The following is a 24,821-nucleotide window of genomic DNA, read 5'->3' as shown; positions in this document are numbered from 1 at the left end:
AACTTGAACTGCTACTCAACTTAGAGAGAACCCTTGAGCTTAGACTAGCTTTCAGACTATGACACCTGCCCTTTGTACACACTACCTATTGCTCCTACCAATTAAATGGTCTGATGAACTATTCGAATCACGATGACATGGACGATTCACTACTTATGACATCGTGAGAAGTCCACTGAACCTTATCATTTAAGGGAAGGAGAAGTCATAATAAAGTTTTCGTAGCTAAACCTACAAAAGGATCATTATCAAAATTAGCTCAACGAATGACCCATGAATGTATTAACGAAATACCAAGGGGACGAGGGTGCCTTTATGCCTTAAGCCCCTTCTGAATCGGAATAGGTGCGACAATCAATTTGTTTCGACTCTTAGATGGGTAAAATGATCGATGTCGTCACCCATAGCCAAATAACGAACTGCCAAAGCAAATCATGCCAAAGAGCTAGAATGAAAAAGAGCATGTACACTATTGCCATTCATTCACTATGTGTGCACGGGTGGCATTGTGGTTCTTTTTGTCATGAAAAACCAAAATGACTCTCAGCAACAGATATCTCAGCTATAGCATCGATGAAGAATATAGCGAAGTGTGATACTTGGTATGAATTATAGAATCTCAAGAACCATCAAGTCTTTGAACACAAGTTGTGCCCTAAGCCATTGGGTCAAGGGCATGTCTAACTGGGTGTCATGCATTATCACCCCCTCAATCCCTCACCCATCAAATTCTAGGTAAAAGTGGTAGAAAATGGCCTTCTGTGATCTTGTTAGTCACGGTTGGCCCCAAAACAAGTCCCTGCCAATGATGGCACTATGATCATCAATGGTAAAGTTCCCATCATGCCTCGTCTCCAGTGACGTGCTCTCACTATCCATCCAGACCCATTGGACCCCCATCACTCAGTTGATGCTTGCATTGTGACCCTAGGTCAGGCAAGATTACCCTATAAGTTTAAGCATATCAATAAGCAAAGGAAAAGAAACTTACCATGATTCCCCTAGTAATGGCAAGTGAACTAAGAAAAGCATAGCTTATGAATCAGGCACCTTTGGCATAGGAATTGTAGTTTAAAAAAATGTTTTTAGTAGCGAGCTAAGCCCAAGTCCTCTAAAAAAGGGTGTTGGAGAGGTTGGTAGGCCCATTGTGCCTAGACCCTGTCACACCATGAGGTGTTATCTATGAGTTGAGTTGTTTGGGAATACAACCCTAATTGGGTGGTAAATTCTGTCCAAAGCTAAATATGGGCAAGATAGCGATAATGAACAAGCATCCTAAGGGAAAGATGAAAAGGACTTTGAAAATATAGTCAAAATATGCTTGAAATTGTTGGAAGGGAAGTGGATAGGGGTCGACGATACACCCTGGTCTGATGTAGAATGGTGAGAGCCAATCTGCCAATCGACTCAAGGTGTGGACCGACGCAGGTCATGGTGGTTGCCCAAGCTCGAGCTTTCAATATGCCCACAAAGACATCATCACTATGATCGTGGAATGTAGCATGCATCATCTTGGCATGCCTTCACACTAGTGTGCTTTAGCATCAACCTATAAGCTCCCCATCTTACCTATCTTAAAGCATGAACCAAGAAGTCTAATATGTGTGCGAGTTAATAGGCTAAAAACCCTGTAAGGTGAAAGAAAGTTGATTGGCGGGATCCCTCATAAGTGCACCATCAATCGACCTTGATCTTCTAAGAAGGGTTTAAGTGTGAGTATGCCTATCGAGACCTAAAAGATGGTGAACTATGCCTATGCAAGGTGAAGCCAAAAGAAACTTTGGTGGAGGCCCATAGTGATACTGACGTGCAAATTGTTAATTTGACTTAGGTATAAGGGTGAAAGACTAATCAAACCATCTAGTAGCTAGTTCCCTATGAAATTTCCCTCAAGAGGACCCCTTAGCGAGTTATATTAGGTGAAGCCAATGATTAGAGGCATCGGGTATGCAACACGCTTGACTTATTCTCTAACTTTAAATAGGTAGGATAATACATCTGCTTTATTAGACCATGCCACAGAATCAAGAGCTCTAAGTGGGCTATTTTTTGGTAAGCAGAACTAACGATGCAGGATGAACTAGAAGTTAGGTTATGGTGCCTAATTGTGCACCAACCTAGAACCCATAAAGGGTGTTAGTTGATTAAGATAGCAAGATAATGAACATGGAAGTTGAAATATACTAAAGAGTGCATGACAACTCACCTGCCAAATCAATTAGCCCCGAAAATGGATGATGTTTAAGCATACGACCTATACCAAGCTGTTGGGGCAAGGGCCAAGTCCCAATGAGTACGAAAGCATGGCAATCATCGTAAAACTCGAGATGCTAGCCAGAGTGAAGCAACCATCAATGCAGATCTTGGTGATAGTAGCAAATATTCAAATAAGAACTTTAAAGGCTGAATAGGGGAAAGGCTCTATGTGAACAACACTTGCACATGGGTTAGTTGATCCTAAAAGACAAGGGAAGCCTACCCGATAGTGCATCCAATGTGAGCTTCAAAAGGTAATTATGTTAAAATTCTTGAATCAAGACACTGCAGTTGATGACAACATTAAAGAGTCCAAAGACATCAGCGAGGGCCTCATGAAAAGTAATTTTTTTGTTTAATGGCCTGCCCACCTTGGAAACAGCTTAGTTGGAGGTAGGGTCTAGTAGTCAAAGAGCACCACACGTCACTTGGTGTTCGGTGCACCCTTGATAGCTTTTGAAAATTTAAAGGATCAAGTGCCATTTGTGCCTAGATGCCTTTCATGCATGGTCAAACTTATAACTGCATCAGATCTCTAAAGTGAATAACCTCTAGTCGATGCAACAATGTAGGCAAGGAAAGTTGGCAAAATAGATCCGTAACCTAGGGAACAAGTATTAATTCTGAGGGTTGGGCATGGGGGTCTTAGTTCTAAACCCATTGACTACTGGTGCACTACTCAAGTTGTTCCTATAGCGCGAACAGGTCACCACGTGTTGATTAAGGGATGAACTAGGAATGGCTCCATCAAGGGCCTTACCTGGGTGATGAATAGTTAACTCAAAATTGGTACGGGCAAAGGGAATCTGACTATTTAATTAAAATAAAGCATTATGATGTTCATTATGGATGCTTGCACAATGTGATTTCTACCCAATGTTTTAAATGTCAAAGTGAAAAAATTCAATTAAGCACGGGTAAATGGTAGGACTAACTATGACTTTTTTAAGGTAGCCAAATGCCTTATCATCTAAGTAGTGACATGGATGAATGGATTAACAAGATTCTCACTATCCTTGTCTACTATCTAGTGAAACCATAGCTAAGGGAATAGGCTTCATGAATTCAATGAGGAAAAAGACCCTATTGAGTTCAAGTTTAGTCTAACTTTGTGAAAAGACTTGAGAGGCGTAAGATAAGTGGGAGCCCTTAGGCAAAATTAAAATATCACTACTTTTACCATTATTTTACTTATTCTGTGAATTATAGGTACGACACAATCCCTTCTTTGAAACCCATGGCTAACCTCGATCAGTTGATCTAGGTAGAAGTCATTGTCAAGTGCAGAGTTTGCTTGAGGCACCATATTTGTTAAAAGATAACACAATGTTCTAAGATGAGTTCAACGATAATAAAAATCTCATGTGGAACAAAAGGGTAAAAGCTCATTTGATTCTAATTTTTAGTACAAATATGAACTGTGAAAGTGTGGCATATTGATCCTTTAGACCTTCGAAATTTGAAGCTAGTGGTGTCAAAAAAGTTATCACAAGGATGACTGGCTTATGGTAGCCAAGCATTCATAGAGATGTTGCTTTTTTATCCTTTGATGTCAGCTCTTCCTATCATTATGAAGCAAAATTCACCAAGTGTTGTATTGTTCACCCACCAATAAGGAACGTAAGTTAGTTTAGACTATAACGAGACAGGTTAGTTTTACCTTACTAATGGTAGCATCACAATAGTAATTCAACATAGTACGAGAACTGTTGATTAGCACAATTGGTCATAAGACTTGGTTGCAAAGCTAGTGGCATGAAGTTACCATGCACTAGATTATGACCGAATACCTCTAAGTTAGAATTTGGGCTAAAAGTGATGCATATGCTCGTTGCCTGATTGTTGACCTAAAATAAGGGCCCATGGCTCCTAAGGGCATGGATCATAGGTGAAGCCCTTATGACAAACAAGCTATGTAGGCTTCCTTAGAGCTCAATTCCTATTAAGTAGAGGGTAAAATCCTTTGCAGATCACTTAAATACATGATGAGGTTTTGTAAATGGTAGAGTGGCCTTACTACCATGATCCATTGACATTCAACCTTTTGTCACTTCGATTTGTCCTTTCTTCCCCCTCTACACATAATGAAGTCATCTCATTTCACTTTTTTACACTGCACCCTTCTAAGGTTAGGGATGAATGGTGTTCTTTATTGCAACTGATTTGGCCGAGCGATGACATCTCTCACTCAAGCGTCTAAGTAAACAATAATCGAATGCCCTAGGCATTCATTATAGGGATGGGCTCACCCTCGGTGTGAGCATTTTCCTCAAACTCTATTGCCCCTCGTGTGGGTTATTACCTCAGATGTCATCGATGGCATCTAGCCCTTAGTTGGTGCAGGCAATCGTATCTAACACCATTGGCAAATGCTAGCCTGTTGTTACCTCGAACACCATTACCAAATATTGACACTTTGTGCAGGCACTTAACTCAACCACTACCAGTGCAAGTGGGCCCCTGGTTAGTGTGGGTTGTTGCCTCAGACACCTCTTTGACAGGTGTTGCTGTCATAGGTTGAGACTTAACCTTCAGGCTCATGCGACTCCAAGACATGGGCATGCACTCATCTGGTGTCCTAGATTAGCCTACCTACCATGATTCACACCCTTGAGAGGTATTGTCTGCTCTGGCCCCTCTGGCCTCATGGTTTTATCCCATAAATGGCACCTCATAAGGAAAAGAATGTCTGAACCCTTATATCCCAAAACCAACTCTAGTACTCTACTAATGCAGGATTTAAGACTCATTCTTAGTTTTGTGACATCTTTACCCACTTCAACGAGGGCCCACCATCTTTGGTGGCATATTTTTAGTACCTCCTAAAGTTAGCTTTGATACCACTTATCACAAGCCAGACTCAATCTCCAGGCCTGTATGGCTCTAAGACTTAGACATACACTCATTTGGTGTCCTAGATTAGCCTACTTATCATAGTTCACACCCTTGTGAGGTATTGTCCACTCTAGCCCCTCTGGCCTCACAATTTTGTCCGATAAAAAATGCCTTACAATGAAGGGAATATGTGAACTCTTATATCCCAAGACCAACTCTAGTACTCAACCAATGTGGGATTCAGGACGCCTCCTTAGGTCTATAACACTGGCACTTAGTGTGGTTTATCACCTTGAACACCTCTTTGACAGGTACTTATGTCATAGGCTCCTGTCTTAAGCCAAACTCCATGCGGCCTTAGACTGGGAATGGGACTTCATATGCCTAAGTCAGCCTATGAAACAAGCATGTGAGCATAAAACTAACACTAAAAGGAAGAATATGCAAGCTTAAAAACACAAGGGAATGCTACAATGCTCTGTATATTACTTAGTGGTGAAAACTTACAAATAAGGGTGGGGTGGCCCTTTATTTATAGTTGAAGACCCAACTCTAGTGTGGTAGTTCCTAATATTAAGGGATTACATTTTAAAATTCAAAAATATAGATTACATCCTAATAGTAAGGATTGACCAAGTCCCCCTCTATTTTAGGCATGTTGCAGATCTTGGAGTGTTTTAGACGGTTCTAGGTTGGCCCCACTCACTTGGGTATGGTGTGGACATATTGTCAATATGGTCCTAGTGTTATGGCTTAGCTTGACTATTAGGCGAGAGGTCCTAATGCTTCTACCATGATTATTGTGTGAACCCTCACCTCTGTCTCTGGTGCTCATGCCTTGGTTGTTGGGGCATGGTCCTAGCTCCTAGTGTGCTTGCTTGGGGCATAACATTGGCACTTGGTGTAACATGTGTATCATAACCTTTGCAGCCAAGGCACTTGTCTGCCTTTTGGTCACCATTGGCACCAAATGATGCTCGATGCATGTGTCACAAGCTCTAATCTTAAGCTAAATCCATATGGCTTTGGAAAGGGAATTGACTCCATCTACCTAAGTTGGCCTACGAAACTTAAGTGCTCAGCATAATTCCAGCTTGTCAAAGATTGTGCTACAGTACTAGGCCTTCTAGAAGCCAACAAATCTGATCCAAACTAGGACTATGTTCATGCATGCCTGCACCTAGGCATAGTTTAATTATGTTAAACTTGAACACTATGCCTAAGCCTTTGGAGTCTTGATCACTGACCATACCATTGTTTTGATCCAGTTTTTGATAACCTAGACCTCGAGTTAGCCTCAAGGCCTGGTCCTTCTGGTTATCAAATCCTACCCTGTTAGAACCACTAGGCCTGGACTAGCTTGCTTACGACTGTAACACATGCACATACCTTGACCACCATTAGGACATGTTGGCCCTTGGTCTTAATATATACTTTGACCGCCATCAAGATATGTTGGCCCTTGGTCTCGATACATGCTTTGACCACCATCAACACATGCTAGCCCTTTATGCGGGTAGTTCCCTCGAATAGCATGAGCACATGCTAGGTCATGCACCACTTATGGGTATCTTGGGCCTGAGCCATGCACCATGTACCCTATGACCAGGCAACAGGTGGGTTCAGGCACATCTTTATATTTCTACTGTGTTGTGCCATTTTTATGGCTTGTAAATTCATATGAGTCCTCACTAGCCCCTATAACTAAGCTTGGCTCAATTTTGTGGAACATGATCACTGTGCCTGAGCCTCTAGAATCCTAATCACTACTTATACCACTCTTTTGGTCTAGTTCCCCATGAGTGCCTTGAGTTGGCCTCAAGGTTAGGTCCCCCTAGCTGTCAGACCCTATCCAGCTAGAACCTTTAGGCTTGGACCAGCTTGCGAATTATGAAACATGCACATGCCTCAACCACCATCGAGACATGTTGACCCTTTGTCTTGGCACATGCTTCAACCACTATTGGCACATGTTGGCCTTTTATGCGAGCAATTCCCTCAAACATAATTAACACATGCTGAGCCATGCACTATGCACACCACGATCAAGCAATAGGTGGATTTAGGCACATCTTCATATTTCTACCATGCCAATGCCAATTTTATGGCTTGTAAATTCTTGTAATGGTCTCTTAAGCCTTCATGTGAAGTTTCATAGCAAGATGACTTATTTTTTGTTTTTCATGATTTTTAAAAATTTTTTTCGTTTGAGATTTTTTAAAAAAATTTTTTAGAAGGAGTTTTGGCCACTAATTTGGTATGTGTGATCCTTGTATTTTTGTTGGCATGCATAAAAAAATTTAGCTAAAAAATTGATGTGTAGAAAATTTTGCGGCCATTTGAAAAAAGCATCCCAATTTTAGATACTTGAATGGTTACTAGTTCCAAACCTGTAAAAGCTCTAATGCTTTTTAAGAAGGTGTGAGTCGTTGAGGTACCTTTAGGGATAGAGGGGCAATATGACAGCCAAGGACCAGCACCTATTTCACATTATGTTTGCACACCCCCCGGCCCTTACCCTTAATTGCTGAAACCCTAATGCCATCAATTAGGTTCTCTGGCTTTGCTTTAGTGATGGTGCCCTAGGTAGAAAATAATGGTAGCTGCACATGCTTGAGCCCAGTATGTGCACCATGGCCTAAAATCAAACTTCAACCAAGTCTTGACCATCAACAACAAATGCTGGTGCATGGTACGAGCACATGCCTCAACCATCAACAGCATATATTGGTGTATAATTCAGGCACATGCCTCAACCACCATCAGTAAAGTTTGGCCCTTAGTACAAGCACTTACCTTGACCACTATTTAGTACATGCATGCCTCAATCAACATCGATACAATCTAGAACTGGTGCGAGCACATGCCTCAATCAACATTGGTGAAAGATGGCCATTGGTATGGGCACATGCCTCAACCACCATCGGCACATGCCTCAACCACCATCGGCACATGTAGACCTTCGGTGTAGGATATGTTTGTTTGAAAAAAATATCCCCATTTTAGACACTTTAATGTCTACTACTAATATATTTGTGAAATCTCTCATGCTCTTTAAGGGGTAGTAGTTTAGTTACCCCTTCTTCCTTCCCATTAAAGGAGTAAGTGTGCATGATGGGCCTATCATTGTATACATCTAGGCTATACATGCCTTCTATCCATTTTGTTAGGTGGTTAGTTGCTCAAGTAACTCACAGGTGCCCATGGCCTTGGTTGATTACCATGCATGCAAAAAGAGGAGCCAAGCTCAAGCCCATGCCTATGGCTAATGGTACCCCTAACCCTAAACCAAGTCCTTGAATTAGGTAACGGATCCCTGCGGTGGTGCAAGCAGAAGCTGTGATCATAAGCTTGGCTTGGCCAAGTCTCTCAGGTATTTGGCGATCTCGTGGTCCCTTCTTATTAACCACAAAAATGCCTTGGCCTAACCAGGCCCATGTGTCACAGACTTCAATCTTAAGCCAAACTTCATGTGACCTTAGACTAGGAATTGACTCCATATGCCTAAGTCAGCCTATGAAATAAGTGTGCGGACATAAAACCAACACTAAAAGGTATGTAAACTAAAAAACATAAAGGAATCTTAGAATGCTTTGTATATTACTCAATGGTGAATGCTTGTGAATGAGGATAGGGTGCCCTTTACTTATAGTTGAGGCCATAGCTCTAGTATGGTAGTTCCTAATATCAAGGACTTACAATTTCAAATTCAAAATTATACATTACACAAATTACATCCTAATCCTAAGGATTGACCAAGTCCTCTTTTATGTGCCAGAAATCTTAGAGGCTTTTAGATGCTTCTGGGTTGGCTAGGCTCTACTAAGCCCACCTAGGTGCAGTACGGACATGTTACAGGCTGGCCCTGGTGCTGTGGGCTAGCCTAATTGTTAGGTGGGTAGTTTGGACACTTCTACCATGATTATTACTTAAACTTTTAGCTCTGTCTCTGCTGTTCGAGCCTTGATCACTAAGGTATAGTCTTTAACTCTTAGTGCCCCCGCTCGAGGAGTGACATTCACCCCCACCTGATCTCGTAATGCCTTTATCATGTCCTTTGTATGGAACTACTTGATTTGGTCCTAGAACTGCAATAACTCTTCGTTGGTTCCCAACTAGCTTCATTATCTAGAAGCATTTTCCATTCCACCAAGTACTCCTATCTTAGTTTGTAACTCTACCGCCTCATGACTCGGTTAGTAAGAATGCATTGGACCTCCTTCTCATATGAGGCCTTGACTGCCAATGGTACACACCTTAACTCTACCCACCTTGGATCCTCTTGGTCTTCATGGAATAGTTTTAGCATGCTAACATTGAAAACTAAGTGTACCTTTAGTATTTGTGGCATATCCAACTGTTTGGCAACCTTGCTTACCCTTTTAAAAACTTTCAAAGGTCCCTTATACTTCTGGACTAGGCTCTTATGTAGACCTTTATTGCACATGATGGGATGCAGCTCACCAAGACCAAGTCCCCCACTTGGAACTACATGTCCCTCCTTTTTTGGTTTGCCAACCTTTTAGACTTCTTTACTGCTTTATGTAAATAAACTTTGGCTAGGTCAACTTGCTCTTGCCAAGCCTTGGCAAACTTATATGCTACTAGGTTAGGCCTTGTGTAACCTACTATAATTGAACTTGGTGTTTATAGCTCCTACCTTGTCACGATCTCAAAAGGGCTCTAGTTTGTTACTTCACTCCACTGCCAGTTGTATGAGAACTAGGCAACATCAAGCAATTTGGGCTAGTCCTGCTACGTGGCACTCACATAGTGCATAAGGTAGGCCTCCAATAATCTATTTACTTATTCAGTCTGCCTATCAGTTTAGGGTACATGCTAGTGGAAAATTTCAAGTTTGACCCTAATAGCTTAAACAACTTAGTCTAAAACTACCTTGTGAATCACACGTCCTGATCACTAGCAATGGTCTATAGTACTCCCCAAAACATCACTACATTCTTCAAGAACAAATTGGCTACTTCCTCGATTGGGCACTCTTTGGCTACTAGAAGTTGGTGCTTCAGTCCCACACTTTCCCCTTTTTAAGCAAATTAGTCAATGGTGTGGAGATCGATGAGTGGCCTTTGATAAAGCATCAGTAATAGTTAACCAGCCTAAGGAATGATCTCAGCTTCGTGACCATGGCTAGCAGTTCCTAATCTAAAATTCATGGACCTTGCTGGCATCCATGCGTATCTTGCCACCTCCCACTATATGGCTAAAAAATGGTACCTCTCGTTAGGCAAATGAGCACTTCTCCTTTTTTATGAATAGTTCGTTCACCTGCAGAACCTAGAATACCAACCTCAAGTGGTCCACATGCTTCTCTAATTTTTTGCTATAGATCACAATATCGTCAAGATAATTCATAACAAAATGATCAAAGAACGGTTGTAGTACCTCGTTTATTAGCGTGTAAAATATTGCTAGAGCATCGATGCATCCGAATGGCCTAACCAAGAACTCGTAAGAGCCATAATGGGTGACACAGGCAGTTTTAGGCTCATCTCCCTCTGTGATCCTAACCTGGTAATACCCTAACTACAAATCTAGCTTGGTGAACCACATTGCACTTCCAAGTTGGTCAAATAAGTCAAAAATGAGGGGGATAGGTTACTTATTCTTAATGGTCAACTTGTTTAGTGCTCAGTAGTTGATACAAAACCATAAGGACTAGTCATCCTTGCATTGGAATAGAATTGGGGCACCATATTGGGCCTTGGATGGCCTAATGTAGCCTACATTGATCAACTCCCTAAGCTACTTCCTTAACTCATCCAACTCTAGTGGTGACATTCGATAAAAGGCTTTAGCTGGCAGCATGACCCCAAGTCCCAGCTCAATCTTATGGTCAACCTCTCTTTTTGGTGGTAGCTTGCTAGGTAATTGTGTGGGTATCATATTACTAAAGGCCTCTAGCACCTCTAGCACCTTTAGCACTTTTAATGGGGTGTTAGACTATAGCTCATTAGGTTTATTATACTTTAGGGTAGCCAAAATGGTGTCTTCATTCTTACTCACTGCTTTTACAAATTGAATGGCCAGTAGCACCATGGTCTCAAGCCTAGATTGGCACCTCAGTGGTACAAGGCATTGGTACCATGCATCTAGAATGCATAAGCAGTTGGCAAAAGGCATAAGGACAGTGTTAATCTAAACAAGGAAATCTAAACCAATCTCAAACTCATAATCATTTAAGAGTATTACCTCAATGGTCTCTTTGCCCTTCCAATCTCTCAGTTGTAGCTCTACCCCATGTGTCACTCTAATGATTGAGACCTTTTTGGAGTTTAATGTCTTAATGGTACCAGTCCTCTTGTGCACTTTCAAGTTGAGTTTTTATGATCTATCACCATATATGAATAAATGTGAAGCTCTTGTGCCCACCAGACCATTCACTTTCTTGCCTACAACTAATATATCCTCATACATCAGTCTCTTTTACTTGTAGCTTTTTTTACCTTAGACTGCTTTGAGCACAATTAAGCCAAGCTTTGCAGTCTCCCTTTTTGGCTTCTCATCTGACCTTTTGTCTATGGTAGCCAGCTTGCCCTTCTAGGCTAGTTTTGTGCTATATGTGGCCCTCTACATAAAAAGCAAGAGATCAACTCTCAGTCTCTCCTAGCCTTCCACTTCTCTACTAGTGGCCTCCCCTAGCTATCCTTGGCTGAATGGTCTTGGTCCCTATCTTTGGCTTGCCAGTCACGGTCTCCACCCTTAGACTGTCACTCCTAGTCTTTCTTTTACCTTGCCCTTCCCTTTGGGCTTGCAAGACTCAAACTTGTTATGTGGCCTAAACTCTACCAAGGATTCAACGATGGTCATAGCTTTGGCTAGATCATGAACTCCTCTTCTCTGCAGCTTATGCTTCACCCATGGCTTGAGTCTTTCCATGAAGGTGAAAGGATCCTCGGTCTAACTCAAATATGAAATCTATAATATAAATTTAAAAAATTTTTGGACATACTCCCTTATCTCGCCCTGTTAAGTAAGTTAGCATAACTTTGCATGCACCTCATCACTATTATACTCAAGGTAGAACTACACCTTGAATTTTTTTTAGAACTCCTCCCAGGTTCCAATCAAAGCACCACCGTACCTTACATTATCGCACTTGTGCCTTTACCATAACAAGGCAACATCAGTAAAATACATTGAAGCGATGCTTACCTTAGTAGCATCATCCTGCATGCCCATGGCCCAAAAGTATTAGATCATCCCTGATAAAAACTTATCCACTTCCTTGGTAGCCCTAGTCCCTTTAAGCTCCTTAGGCTTGGGGACATCCATACAAGGCCTAGGCATTCCAGCAATCATGCCATTCCCAATGGTTGTTTTGCAAGTAGTGAGCTACCCCTTAAGCTCCTCCATCTCCTTGTGCATGGTCTCCACCAAGGCCTCATTCCATTAGGTGAACATGTCGATGGTTTGGTTTAGGGCAGCTTGCATCTTACCTTTGAGCACCTCTTCCATAGAGTCTAAATCCTCAATGTGAATCTCCACATTGTCAAGCTTCTCTTTCACATCAGCCACTATCACTTCCTCTTGGCCAACCACCTATCCATGATAGACCAAATGTCCCTTGAACTAGCTTTCTTGCCCTTTTCATGGCCCTATTCCTAGAACTTTAGTTGCTAGCTAGCAACATCACTCTGAGATGCCATTTCCTCAAACACCTTGAGTATGACTTGAACATAACCTCCAAGTAGAACTTGCTCTTATACCAACTATTATAGGCTTTAATCTTAAGCCAAACTCCATGTGATCTTAGACTAGGAATGGGCTCGTATTCTTAAGTTAGCCTACAAAACAAGCATGTAGGCACAAAACCAACATCGAAAGGTAGAATACACAAGCTTAAGAACATAAAGGAATGTTAGAATGTTCTATATATTACTCAATGATGAATGTTTACTAATGAAAGAGGGGTGGCCCTCTTTTTATAGTTAAGGCCCCAGCCCTGGCATGGTAGTTCCTAACATTAAAGGATTACAATTTCAAATTCAAAAATACAGATTACATAGATTACATCCTAATCCAAAGGATTAACTAGGTCCTCATTTGTGTGCTATAGATCCTAGAGGCTTCTAAATGGTTTTAGGTCAACCAGGCTCTCTTAGGCCAACCTGGGTATGGTACAGGCATGTTACAGGCCAGGGCTTGGTGCTACGACTAGGCTTGATTGTCAAGTGAGCAGTTTGGACTATTCTACCAAGATTATTGCTTGAACCCCCACCTCTGTGTTTGGTGCTCGAACTTTGGCCGTTGAGGCACGCCTATCAACTCCTAGTGTGCCCACTCGAGGTGTGACACACATGCTTCAACCACCGTTGGGACATGTTGGGCCTTAGTCTCGACACATGCTTTAACCACCATTAGCACATGTTGGTCCTTTGTGCTGGTAGTTCCCTTCAACAACATTGGCACATGTTGGCTCGCGTACCATACATAGGTATCCTGGGCTCGGGTCATGCACCATGCGTACCACGATTAGGTAGTAGGTGGGTTTAAGCACATTTTCACTTTTTTGCAGTGCCAATGCTATTTTTATGGCCTGTAAATTTATATGACTGCTCATTAGTGCTCACACCAGAGCTTGGTATAATTCTACCGAACATGAACATTGTGCTTGAGCCTTAGGAGTCTTGATCGTTGTCTGTACCATCGTTCTAGTCTAGTTCCCTATGACCTACACATTAAGTAGGCCTCAAAGCCTAGTCCCCTTGGCTGTTGGACCTTGTCCCACTAGAATCCTTGGGTTTGGACTAGCTTACAGACTAGAACACATTTGTCACGAGTTAAGACTCAAGCTCTAATTGATGTAGCTCCAAGACCCAAGAATGTACTCATCTAGCATCCTCAAATCAACCTTTAATCGAGCCAATACACTGAAACTTGAACCACTAAGGCTAGCTACCCTATGCTACTGCTAGACAAGGCTGTACAAAAACTGTTTAATAGAAAGCTTAAGAGAAAGAAAAGAGAAAGGTAAGCGTAAACTTGCATTACTCATGTTGTCATGTGTGTACAATAAAGATGGGGGTACCTCTTATTTATAGTTAAGGCCCTTTTAAATCAATGGCTAAGATAGTTCTTACCCTAGGGCTCATAAAGAGTCTAACATATACAAGACATTATGAAGGATTACAATTGGAGAGTTCTAATTTTACATGGACTCTATCAGAAAGTAGTTTGAACTAGCTTGGACTCCTACTTCAGTAGTGCTCATGTCAGGCCCTTCCTTAGGCTCACACTTGGTTCGGTTATGCTTGTGCCAAGGCTTACTCCTGTGCTCATACATAGATTTATTTGAAAGCTGTCGAATCAAATCCCCTGGCCAGAGATTTCAACACCCACGCACCTATTCTGGGTCATGGTCCTAGCTCCAATACCTCTATTGTGCCTCTAGGCTTGGTCTTCCTTACTTTTTGACTTAGTCTCAGTGGCCTTAAAATCGCTTTTTATCTCAGTGAGAACCAATGGGTCTGGTCCTCCTCACGGACCATGACATTCTCCCACACTCATTCTAGCAATGGCCTTGTTACTAGGGGGATGCTACACTCAGAACGTTGATAAAATCCTTCCATTTCATTTAGCAGCACCTTAGGGTAGCATAGCCTTAAAGTAAAGTAAAGTTAAGGGTGAGGTGCATGCCTCCATGCACGTTGGCTTCATCTTTTGCCCCTTGAACCAGATTTCCCATGTGTCGGTCCCATACTCGAACAAGTACATTGTCGGTTGCTCTTTCAAGTATCATCAACCCTATGCTGCACTAGTCTATTTTGCCTACATGCCCAACGTTTCCTTTGCTTCCTTTGAATTGCCCATCGTACATTCTTTTTGAAGGGATCTGGTTGCACTCAACCTAAGTCTTTGATTTCATAGCAACACTACCCTGACTAGACTCTTGCATGCCACTCTATTGCAAGATGGTCTTTACCTCTAGCTTTTGACCAACTAAGAAACACTTAGGCACCACCACCTCGGGTCTTAAGCCCACACCAATAACTACAGTAGCTCTCAATATAGTGTGATCAACCTTGAGCCTCTCCAGCTCCTCTTGTAAGGTTGACATCGTGGCTTCCAATTCCTTATTCTACTACATGAGCATCTTTAATGCCTTATTCAAGGATCCTTCCCTCTCTTCAAATTGGTCCCTCAAATAAGCAATTGTCACCTCAAACTTTTGTAGTCAGGTGATTAAGGACATCACCATGTCTCTCAATCTAGCTTCTTTCACATTACCTATAGGTTGGGCCTCATTAAGGCCTTCATTCAAGCTTTCGATTTGGTTTTACTTAGCCATGCCACAACCCTAAACACACTATTAGTCATGAATGCACAAAGATAAAAGGATTACCTTAACCTTTTATGCACTCCAATGATTTGGTCTTAGTCCCAACGAACCAACACACCTATCTATTGGTGTAACACACCAGCATACACACTGTCAGACACCAATCTACACACTAGCTCAACACACCCTGCACTATTGGTTAGGCACTACTTTACACACTTGCATAGCACACCCAACACTCCCATAGCATTACAATAGCAATCGGTCAAACACCAAGTTTGCACTCATGCGCACTTGCACCTTGTGCACCAAAGGACATATCACCAGTGCACAAACACATAAACAACCTAGGATGCCTAACCAACATGTTCACAACCTCTTTCGAGGCTAGCATTGGTTCCAATAGCACCTAGCATTGATCAACTCCTTTTGACCAGCTTCTATCGACTTTGAACAAGCTTCGAACCTGCTCTGATATCACTTGTTATATGTCAAGACTTAAGCTCTAACTTATGTGACTCCAAGACCCAAGAATGGACTCATTCAACATCCTAGATCAACCTTTAATCAGACTAGTGCATAGACACTTAAACCACCAGGCCCAGCTACCCCAAGCTACTGCTAGACAAGGCTCTACATAAACTGTTTAATAGAAAGCTCAAGAGAAATAGAAGAGATAGGCAAGAGTAAACCTATATTACTCAAGTTGTGGTGTTTATATATTGAGGGTGAAGGCACCTCCGATTTATAGGTAAGGCCTCCCTTAAATCGATGGCTAAGATAGTTCTTATCCTAGGGCTCATAAAGAGTCCAACATATACAAGACACAAAAAATTATAATTAGAGAGTTTTAATTTTACATGGACTTTATTAGAAAAGAGTTTGAATTGGCTTGGACTTTTTCTTCAACTATGCCCATGCAAGGCCTCTCATTGGGTCCATGCCTGGTTCAATTCTGCTCACGTCTAGGTTTATATGAAAGTTACTAAACCAAATCTCTTGGCATGAGCTCTTTAAGCCCATTTTAGCATCTGCGCACCCATTCTGGGTCATAGTCTTACCTCTAAAACCTGTATTGCACCTCTAGGCTTGGTCTCCCTTGCTTTTTGACTTTGTTCTAGTTGGTTTAGAATTATTCCTTGTCTCAATGAGAACCACTAGGTCTGGTCTTCTCCGTGGATTGTGACACATACACATGCCTCAACTACCATCAAAACATGTTGGCCCTTGCTGTCGGCACATGATTCTATCACCATTGACACAAGCTGGCCCTTTGTGCAGGTAGTTCCCTCAAACATCATCATCACATGCTGGGTTGCACACCACATACGGGTATCCTGAACCCTAGCTACACACCATATGCACCACGATCGAGTAGTAGGTGGGTTTAGGCATATCTTTAAATTTTTTCCATGCCAATGCCATTTTTATGGCTTGTAAATTCATATAATGATCCCCTAAGCCTTGCTATGAAGTTTTATGGCAAGATGACTCATTTTTTATTTTTCATTATTTTTAAAATTTTTTACAGTTTAAGATTTTTTTTTTAATTATTTTAGAAGGAGTTTTGGCCCTAAATTTGGTATAAGTGATCCTTGTATTTTTATTGGCCTGCACAAAAAAAATTAGCTAAAAAATTGAAGTGTAAAAGATTTTATGGCCATTTGAAAAATAAATCCTCATTTAAGACAGTTGAATAGTTATTAGTTGTAAACTTGTAAAAGCTTTTATACTCGTTAAAGGGGTGTGAGTTGTCGAGGTTCTTTTGGGGATAAAGGGCCAATATGAGGGCCAAGGACTAGCACCCATCTCACATCATGTGCGTACACCCGACATGTGCAACATGGCCTAAATTCAAACTTTGACCAAAGCCTCAACCATCAACGGCACATGCCTGCACATGGTGCAAGCACATGCCTAGATCACCATCAACACAAGCTAGCCCTTGGTACAAGCACTTACCTCAAGCACTATCGACACAAGCTAACCCTTTAGTACAAGCACTTACCTTGACCACCATTGGTATATTCATGTCTCAATTAGCATTGGCACAATCTGAAACTAGTGCAAGCACACGCCTCGATCAGCATTGGCAAAATATGGCCTTTGGTGCAGGCAGTTACCTTAAAGACCACTGATAGTTGCATCGAGCGCCATCAGCACATGCTGGGCCTTGGTATCAAGCACATGCCTTGACCACCATTAGCACTTACAAACCTACGATGTAGGATATGCCTATTTAAAAAAAGTGTTCCTATTTCAAGCACTTTAATGTCTATTGCTAGCATATTTGTAAAATCTCTCATGCTCTTTATGGGGTGGTAGTCCGAGCACCCTCTCTTCCCTCTATAGGGGAATAGGTGTGCATGATGGGCCTATCATTATGTACATCTAGGCCATGCATGCATTTTGGCCATTTTGTCTGGTGATTAGTTGCTCTGATGACTCACAGACATGCATGGCCTTGGTCAATTGGTGTGCATATAGAAAAAAGAGTTGAGCTTAAGCCTGTGCTTATAGCTAATGCTACTCCAAACCTCAGGCCAAGTCCTTAAATCGAGCAACGACTCTCTAAAGTGGTGCAAGCAAATGCTATGGTCATGGGTTTAGCCTGGCCAAGTCTTTTCAAGTATTTGGTAGTCTCATGGTCCCTTTCGTCGACCATAAAAATGCCTTGGCCTAGCCATGCCCATGTGTCACAATTTGTAGAGAGGACCAGGGCCAATGGTTTTCACTAAGACAAGGAATGATTCTAAGGCAACCAGAACCAAGTCAGAAAGTAAGAGAGACCAAGCCCAAAGGTGTAATAGAGGATTTGGGGGTAGGATCATTACTTGGAATGGGTGTGCGAGTGTTGAAATGAGCTCAGAGAGCTCAAGCCAGGGGATTCGAATTGGCCACTTTCAAACATACCTACACGTGGGTATAAGAGCAAGCCTAAGTATGGGTAGAATCGAACTAGATGTGAGGCTAAAAAAGGGCCTCGCATAAGCATTACTAAAAAAAGAGTCCAAGCTAGTTCAAACTCCTTTCTGATAGAGTCCATGTAAAATTAGAACTCTTCATTGTAATCTTTTGTAATGTTCTGTATATGTTAGACTCTTTATGAGCCCTAGGATAAAAACTATCTCAATGATTGATGTAAGAGGGTTTTAGCTATAAATAGGAGTTGCCCCACTCTCATTATACAACACTATAACTTGAGTAATACAAGTTTACTCTTGCCTATCTCTTCTGTTTCTCTTTAGCTTTCCATCAAATAGTTTATGTACAGCCTTGTCTAGTAGCAGCTTGAGAGGGTTGGCCTTGGTGGTTCAAGTATCTATGCACCAGTCCGGTTGAAGGCTGATCTAAGATGTCGGATGAGTCCATTCTTGGGTCCTAGAGCCATATGAGTTGGAGTTTGAGTCTCGACCTATGACAAGTGGTATTAGAGCCTAGTTTGGGGAAGCTAGGAGTAGGTCATAGAGTCTAATACCAAGTGATATCAAAGCAGGTTTAAAGTTGGTTCAGAGTTGATAGAAGTTGATCAATGCTAGGTGTTACTGGAACCAGTGTCAGCCTTAGGGGAGACTGCAAACATGTTGGTATGGCATTCGATTGTGTGGTACGGGCATCCTAGGTTGTTTTTATGCTTGTGTGCTAGTGATACCCCTCTGGTGCATAAGGTGTAGGCAGTGTAGACCATGTGTTCAATTTATTACTGCTATGGTGCTGTGAGAGTGCTGACGTGTTGTGCAAGTGTGTAGACTAATGCCTAACCAAGAGTGCAAGGTGTGCTAAGCTAGTGTCAAAATTGGTGTCAGATAGTGTGTGTACTAGTGTGCTATGCCAACAGATAGGTGTGATGGTTTGTCAGGAAAAAGACTAGATCAGTAGAGTGTTAAAAGGTTGAGGTAATCTTTTGGTATCTGTGCATTCATGACTAACAGTGAGTTTAGAGCTGTGGCATGGCTAGGGAAAACCAGATCGAGGGCCTTGATGAATGCCCACCAACAAGTAAGGTAAGGGAAGATGGATCAAGAGACATGGTGATGTCCGTAGACACTCGACTGCAGAAGTTCGAGGTGACCATTATTGATTTAAGGGACTGGTTCAAAAAAAGGAAAGGATCCTTAAATGAGGCATTGGAGGCCACGGTGTCAACCTTGTGAGAAGAGCTAGCGAGGCTCAAGGTTGATCATACGGCATAGGCATAAAGTGGCGGTGCCTAAGCATTTTTTAGATGGTCAAAAGTTAAGGGTAAAGACTGTGCTGAATAAAGTGGCATGCAAGAGTCAAGTCAAGTTAGTGTTACTGTGGAATTAAAGACTCAAGTTGAGTGCACCAAATCTCTAAGGCCTAGGGGCAATGGCCAGAATGAGGGAGACACTAGTGTTTGCTCTTCAGGGGAGAAAAAGGTTACAGAAAAGCCCAGATTTCGTAAGACCAATAGTGCTGCCAGCAAGGGTAGGGAAAAGAAGCCCTTGAGTTACTTTTTATGTGATGGTCCGCATAGGGTCAAAGAGTGCCCAAGGCATGCAAGGCTTTCAACCATTAACTACGTAGAAGAGCTGTCTATAAACAAAAATAGTAGTGGTGATAAGCACTAGGAAAAGTTGAAGGCGATGTGGCTCGATGCTTTCTAATTCTATTGAAAGGGTAAAACCTCTCTAGAAGATGAGGGCAAAGTGTCAGTAGAGTGCCATAACATGAGTCTCAAGGTACAGCTAGATTCTTCTAACATGAGCGCATGGTAGGTAACTTAAAGGAAGCAAAGGAAACATTAGGCATGCAGGCAAAAGGGATGAGTGCAATAGAGGCCTGATGACACTCAAAAGAATAGCCGACAAAGTACTTGTTCAAGTATGGGACTGACATAAGGGAAATGTTGTTCAAGGGGTAAAAAATAAAGTTAATGTGCATGAGGGTTTGTAGTCTATGTACAACATCCCCCTAACAGTGAGGGCATTACTAAAATGAGTCAGGGAGAATGTCACGATCCTTGGGGAGGACCAGGCCAGTGGTTCTCACTAAGATAGGGTGTCATAGGATGGGACTCAAACTCTTGGCTTGCATGGCTCTAGGACCCTGGAATGGAGTTATTCTACATCTCAAATCAGCTTAACACAAGAAATAGTGCACGGACATACTGGGCTGCAGGCTTGGTTGACCAACATGCTACAAAACAAAAAGGTATAGCAAGTGCTTGAAGAAAGGCTAACAAAGAACAATAAAAATGATTAAGGAAAGAGTAAGGATCTTATTACTCAATTTGTGGTTATGGTTTCTTCTTTTATGTACATGAGAGTGAGAGACTCTCTATTTATAGCTGAGCCTCCCTTATAATTAGTGCTAAGATACATGCCTAAACTTTAAGGATTACATTAATTTAAATCCCATGATTCTAGGACATATGATACGGTCCTTAATTCTAAGGGATATGATACTACAACATATTCTCAACATCTTTGATCCAATCTAAATGGGAATTTATCCTGGCCAATTTTAAGCCCATGCTCAGCATTGCTTGTGCCTGGGCTTGTACTTGTGCCCACACTTGGGCTTGACTCAGTGTTGCCAACTCTAATTATCTTAGGTCTGTGTTTAGGTATGCTCACACCTAGGCCCGACAATGCACCTACACCTCAATCATCAGTGCTCTCGCCAAGGTCTAATTGGGTGCCCATACATGTGTCTGCCTGTGCACTTGCACTACCTGCACCTAGGCCTACCTTGATTGTGCCAAACCTAAACACCCTATCTAAGCCACTAGAGTCCTGGTCACTTCCAGCATAATTATTCTGGGTTGGTTCCCTACTACCTGGACCTTTAGTGTACTTCTAGGCCTAGTCCCCTTGGCTATTAGACTTTATCCACCTAAAACTTGAACTACTACCTGACTTGAAGAGAACCCCTGGGCCTAGACTAGCTTGTGGACCATCACATTCTTGCACACTCATTCTAGTAATGCCCTCATTGCTAGGGGAATGATGCACCCACCATGCACGCTAGTTCTGACTCCTACCCCATGATCCAATTTTCTAACATTTTGGTCCTATATCCAAACATGTACTTTACTACTTTCATTGCTCTCGATTTGAGGTTTCTTAGAATCTGTTGCAATGGTCCCTTCTGTTGACAGTACTAATGTTTCTTATGCTTCCTCTAAGTTACCCACCGTACACTCTTTTATATGGAATCTAGTTGCACTATAGGACTTATGCTATGGCACTCTACTACCATTGGTTTACCCTTATTAGCTCCTCAAGAGGTCTTAACCCCTCAATAGTCTTGACTAGCATTAGACCACTCTTCCTTAGGCTCTTTCTAGTGCTATTTACCCTTACCACATTTGCTTTCGGATAGCCCATTTACATGCTTGATGGTTGAAAGCTTTGGGCATTTACTGACCCAATATGGACCTACACAAAAATAACAAATCAGGGACCCTTTGCCTATACTGGCAGCTCTATTGATCTTGCAAAATCTAGGCTTCCCCACAGCCCTTTCTTCCTTGAAGAACAAACATTGATGTCTCACCAATTCTAGCCTTTTCCCTTTAGCCTTAGAGACTTGGTACACTCATCCTAAGTCAATGATTTCACAACAACTCTGGCCTAACTCAACTCTTGCACACCTCTTCATTGCAATTTGGCCTTTACCCATTCCTTCACTCCATCAATGAAATACTTAGGCACCTATACTCTCAGTCCCAACCTCACATTAGCAACCAGCTCAAAATGCTGCATGGTCAACCTTGAGCTTGGCTAGCTCTTCTAGCAAGGTTGACACCACAGACTCCAACACTTTAGTACATTGCATAAACCTCTCCATTGCCTTATCCAAGGATCCCTCAACATCCTTGAACTGATCTATTATTTGAAAAAGCCTTCCCCATTGTTTTGTAGGTGGGTGCTCTTTAAACACATCGCTTTGGCCCCCTATTTAGTTTTCCCTAGCAATGCCATAGCCAAAACACACAAACTATTAGATCGTGAATGCATAAACCAAAGGTTTACCTCAACTCTTATAGGCACTCTAGTGATCTAGCTCTAGTTCCTATAAACCAGCACACTAGCACAACACACCAGCATAGCATACACTATTAAGCACCAGTTTGCACACTGGCTTAGCACACTAACCTCTCATTTAGGTTTTAGTCTGCACACTTGCACACTTGCACAGCATGCCCAGCACATCCATAACACAGTAACAAATTATCAAGCACCTATCTTGCACTTTAGCAGCACACTAAAAGCATTTCACCAGTACACAAGCACAGTAGCCTTTCTAGGATGTCTGTGCCATATAGCAAACCACCCGTGCCACATAGTAGAAAATTTTTACACATAGTAAGATGTCTATACACATAGTAAGATACTTGCATAACTCACCAGGATGCCCACACACCACACTAGGATGCCCACACACAACTCCCCACACCTGCACCAATGCCAACTTTGGCTCTCTAGCCAACTCTAGCACACACATTGACTCTAGCTCCTCTTGTCACGGATAGAGATCTATTGCACACTCTGAAACAAGGTTCTAGTCACCACTTTTGGTCTGATCCAAGCTCTAATATCCTTTGGTATTTGGTCTTGCTGCCTACTCTCGGCTCCCCCTAACTAGGCACAAATACTACTTGGTATCAAACTTTGTGGCCTACTCTTAGCTCCTCCAAACCAAGCTCTAATACCACTTGGTATCAGACTCTATGGCCTACTATGAAAGCTTCCTTGAATTATGTTCTAATACCACTTGTCATGGGTTAAGACTCAAGCTCTAGGCTCGCGTGGCTCAAGACCCTGAAATGGACTTATCCAGCATCCGAAATTAGCCTAACACAAGAAACAATGCACATATGCACTAGACTATAGGGCTTGGCCCCTAATACACTACAAAAAAAAAAGGCACAGCAAGTGCCTGAAGAAAGGCTAATAAAAGAACAATAAAAAGGATTAAAGCAAGAGTAAGGATCTTATTATTCAATTTATGGTTTTGGCTTCTTCCCTTATGTATATGAGGGTGGGGGACTCTCTATTTATAGCTGAATCCCCCTACAATTAGTGCCAAGATACATGTCTAAACACTAGGGATTACATTAGTTTAAATTTCATGATTTTAGGAGATATGATACAGTCCTTGATTTTAGGGGATATAATGCTGTGGCATATTCATAGCATCATTTATCCAATCTGAGTGAGAATCTATCCTCACCAGTTTTAGGCATGGGAGGTGCATTTTAGGCCTTTCATACCTGGGCCTGTACCTGTGCCTATATCTAGGCCTGACTCAGTGTTGCCAACTCTAATTATCTCAGGTCTGTGTTCAAGTGTGCCCACACCTAGGCCCAATCGTGCACCCACACCTCAATCATCAGTACTCCCACCATGGTCTGACTAGGTGCCCATGCATGTGTCTGCCTATGTGCCCACACTACTCGTACTTAGGTCTAGCTCGACTGTGGTGAACCCGAACACCTAACCTAAGCCACTGAAGTCCTAATCACTGCTCACACAATTATTTTAGGCTGGTTCCCTTTAACCTGGACCTTCAATGCAACTCAAGGCTCGATCCCATTAGCTATCAAACTCTATTTTGCTAGAAGTTGAACTATTACCTAACTTGAAAAGAACCCTTAGGCTTGGACCAACTTGTAGATTGTGATAGGGAGTAATTCTAAGGCAACTGGGACCAAGTCAAAAAGTAAGGGAAACCAACCACAGAGGCACAATAGAGGTATTGTGGGCAAGACCATGACCCATAAATAGGTGCATAGGCACTGAATCGAGCTTAAAGAGCTCAAGCTAGGGGATTCAATTTGGTAGCTTTCAAATGAACCCAGGCATGGGTAAAGGAGCAAGCCTAAGGGCGAGCAGAACTAAACCAGGTATGGGCCTAAAAAGGGGCCCTACAAGAGTATTACTGAAAAAGGAGTTCAAGCTGGTTCAAACTCTTTTTTGATAGAGTCCATGTAAAATTAAAACTCTCTATTGTAATATTTTGTAATGTCCTATATATGTTGGACTCTTTATGAGCCCTAAAAAATGAACTATCTCAACCATTAATGTAAGGGGGCCTTAACTATAAATAAGAAGTGCCCTACCCTCATTGTACAACACCACAACTTGAGTAATACAAGTTTACTCTTACCTATCTCTTCTGCTTCTCTTTAGCTTTCCATCAAATAGTTTATGTGAAGTCTTGTCTAGTAGTAGCTTAGGATGACTAGCCCTTGTGGTTCGAGTGTTCATGCACTAGTCTAGATAAAGGCTGATATGGGATGTAAGATAAGGCCATTCCTAGGTCTTAAAGCCACACAACTTGAAGCTTGAGTCTTAGCTTATGACACGTGCATGTAGCTGATGCTACCTATGACCTCAAGAATAAGTCCTTAAATGAGCAATGTCTCCGATGGTGGTGATAGCAGATTTTGTGTGTGCAG

The 24,821-nt window shown here is 42.0% G+C and overlaps 2 non-coding genes across 2 annotated transcripts; both read left to right on the top strand.

Moving 5' to 3' along the window:
• The first annotated feature begins 538 nt into the window (after positions 1 to 538).
• LOC149515066 (5.8S ribosomal RNA) lies at positions 539 to 694 on the top strand. The gene has a single exon (XR_016327929.1). It is a non-coding gene; the product is annotated as a 5.8S ribosomal RNA (ribosomal RNA).
• Positions 695 to 922: 228 nt separating this feature from the next.
• On the top strand, positions 923 to 4,317 carry LOC149515065 (25S ribosomal RNA). The gene has a single exon (XR_016327918.1). It is a non-coding gene; the product is annotated as a 25S ribosomal RNA (ribosomal RNA).
• The last annotated feature ends 20,504 nt before the right edge of the window (positions 4,318 to 24,821 follow it).

Source organism: Durio zibethinus, chromosome 14, assembly GCF_047325235.1.
Source record: "Durio zibethinus cultivar Kanyao isolate XHJ-2024 chromosome 14, ASM4732523v1, whole genome shotgun sequence".
In the NCBI taxonomy this organism is placed as follows: Eukaryota; Viridiplantae; Streptophyta; class Magnoliopsida; order Malvales; family Malvaceae; genus Durio; species Durio zibethinus.
Note: the sequence above shows the minus strand (reverse complement) of the source record. Positions and strands in the feature narration are given on the sequence as shown.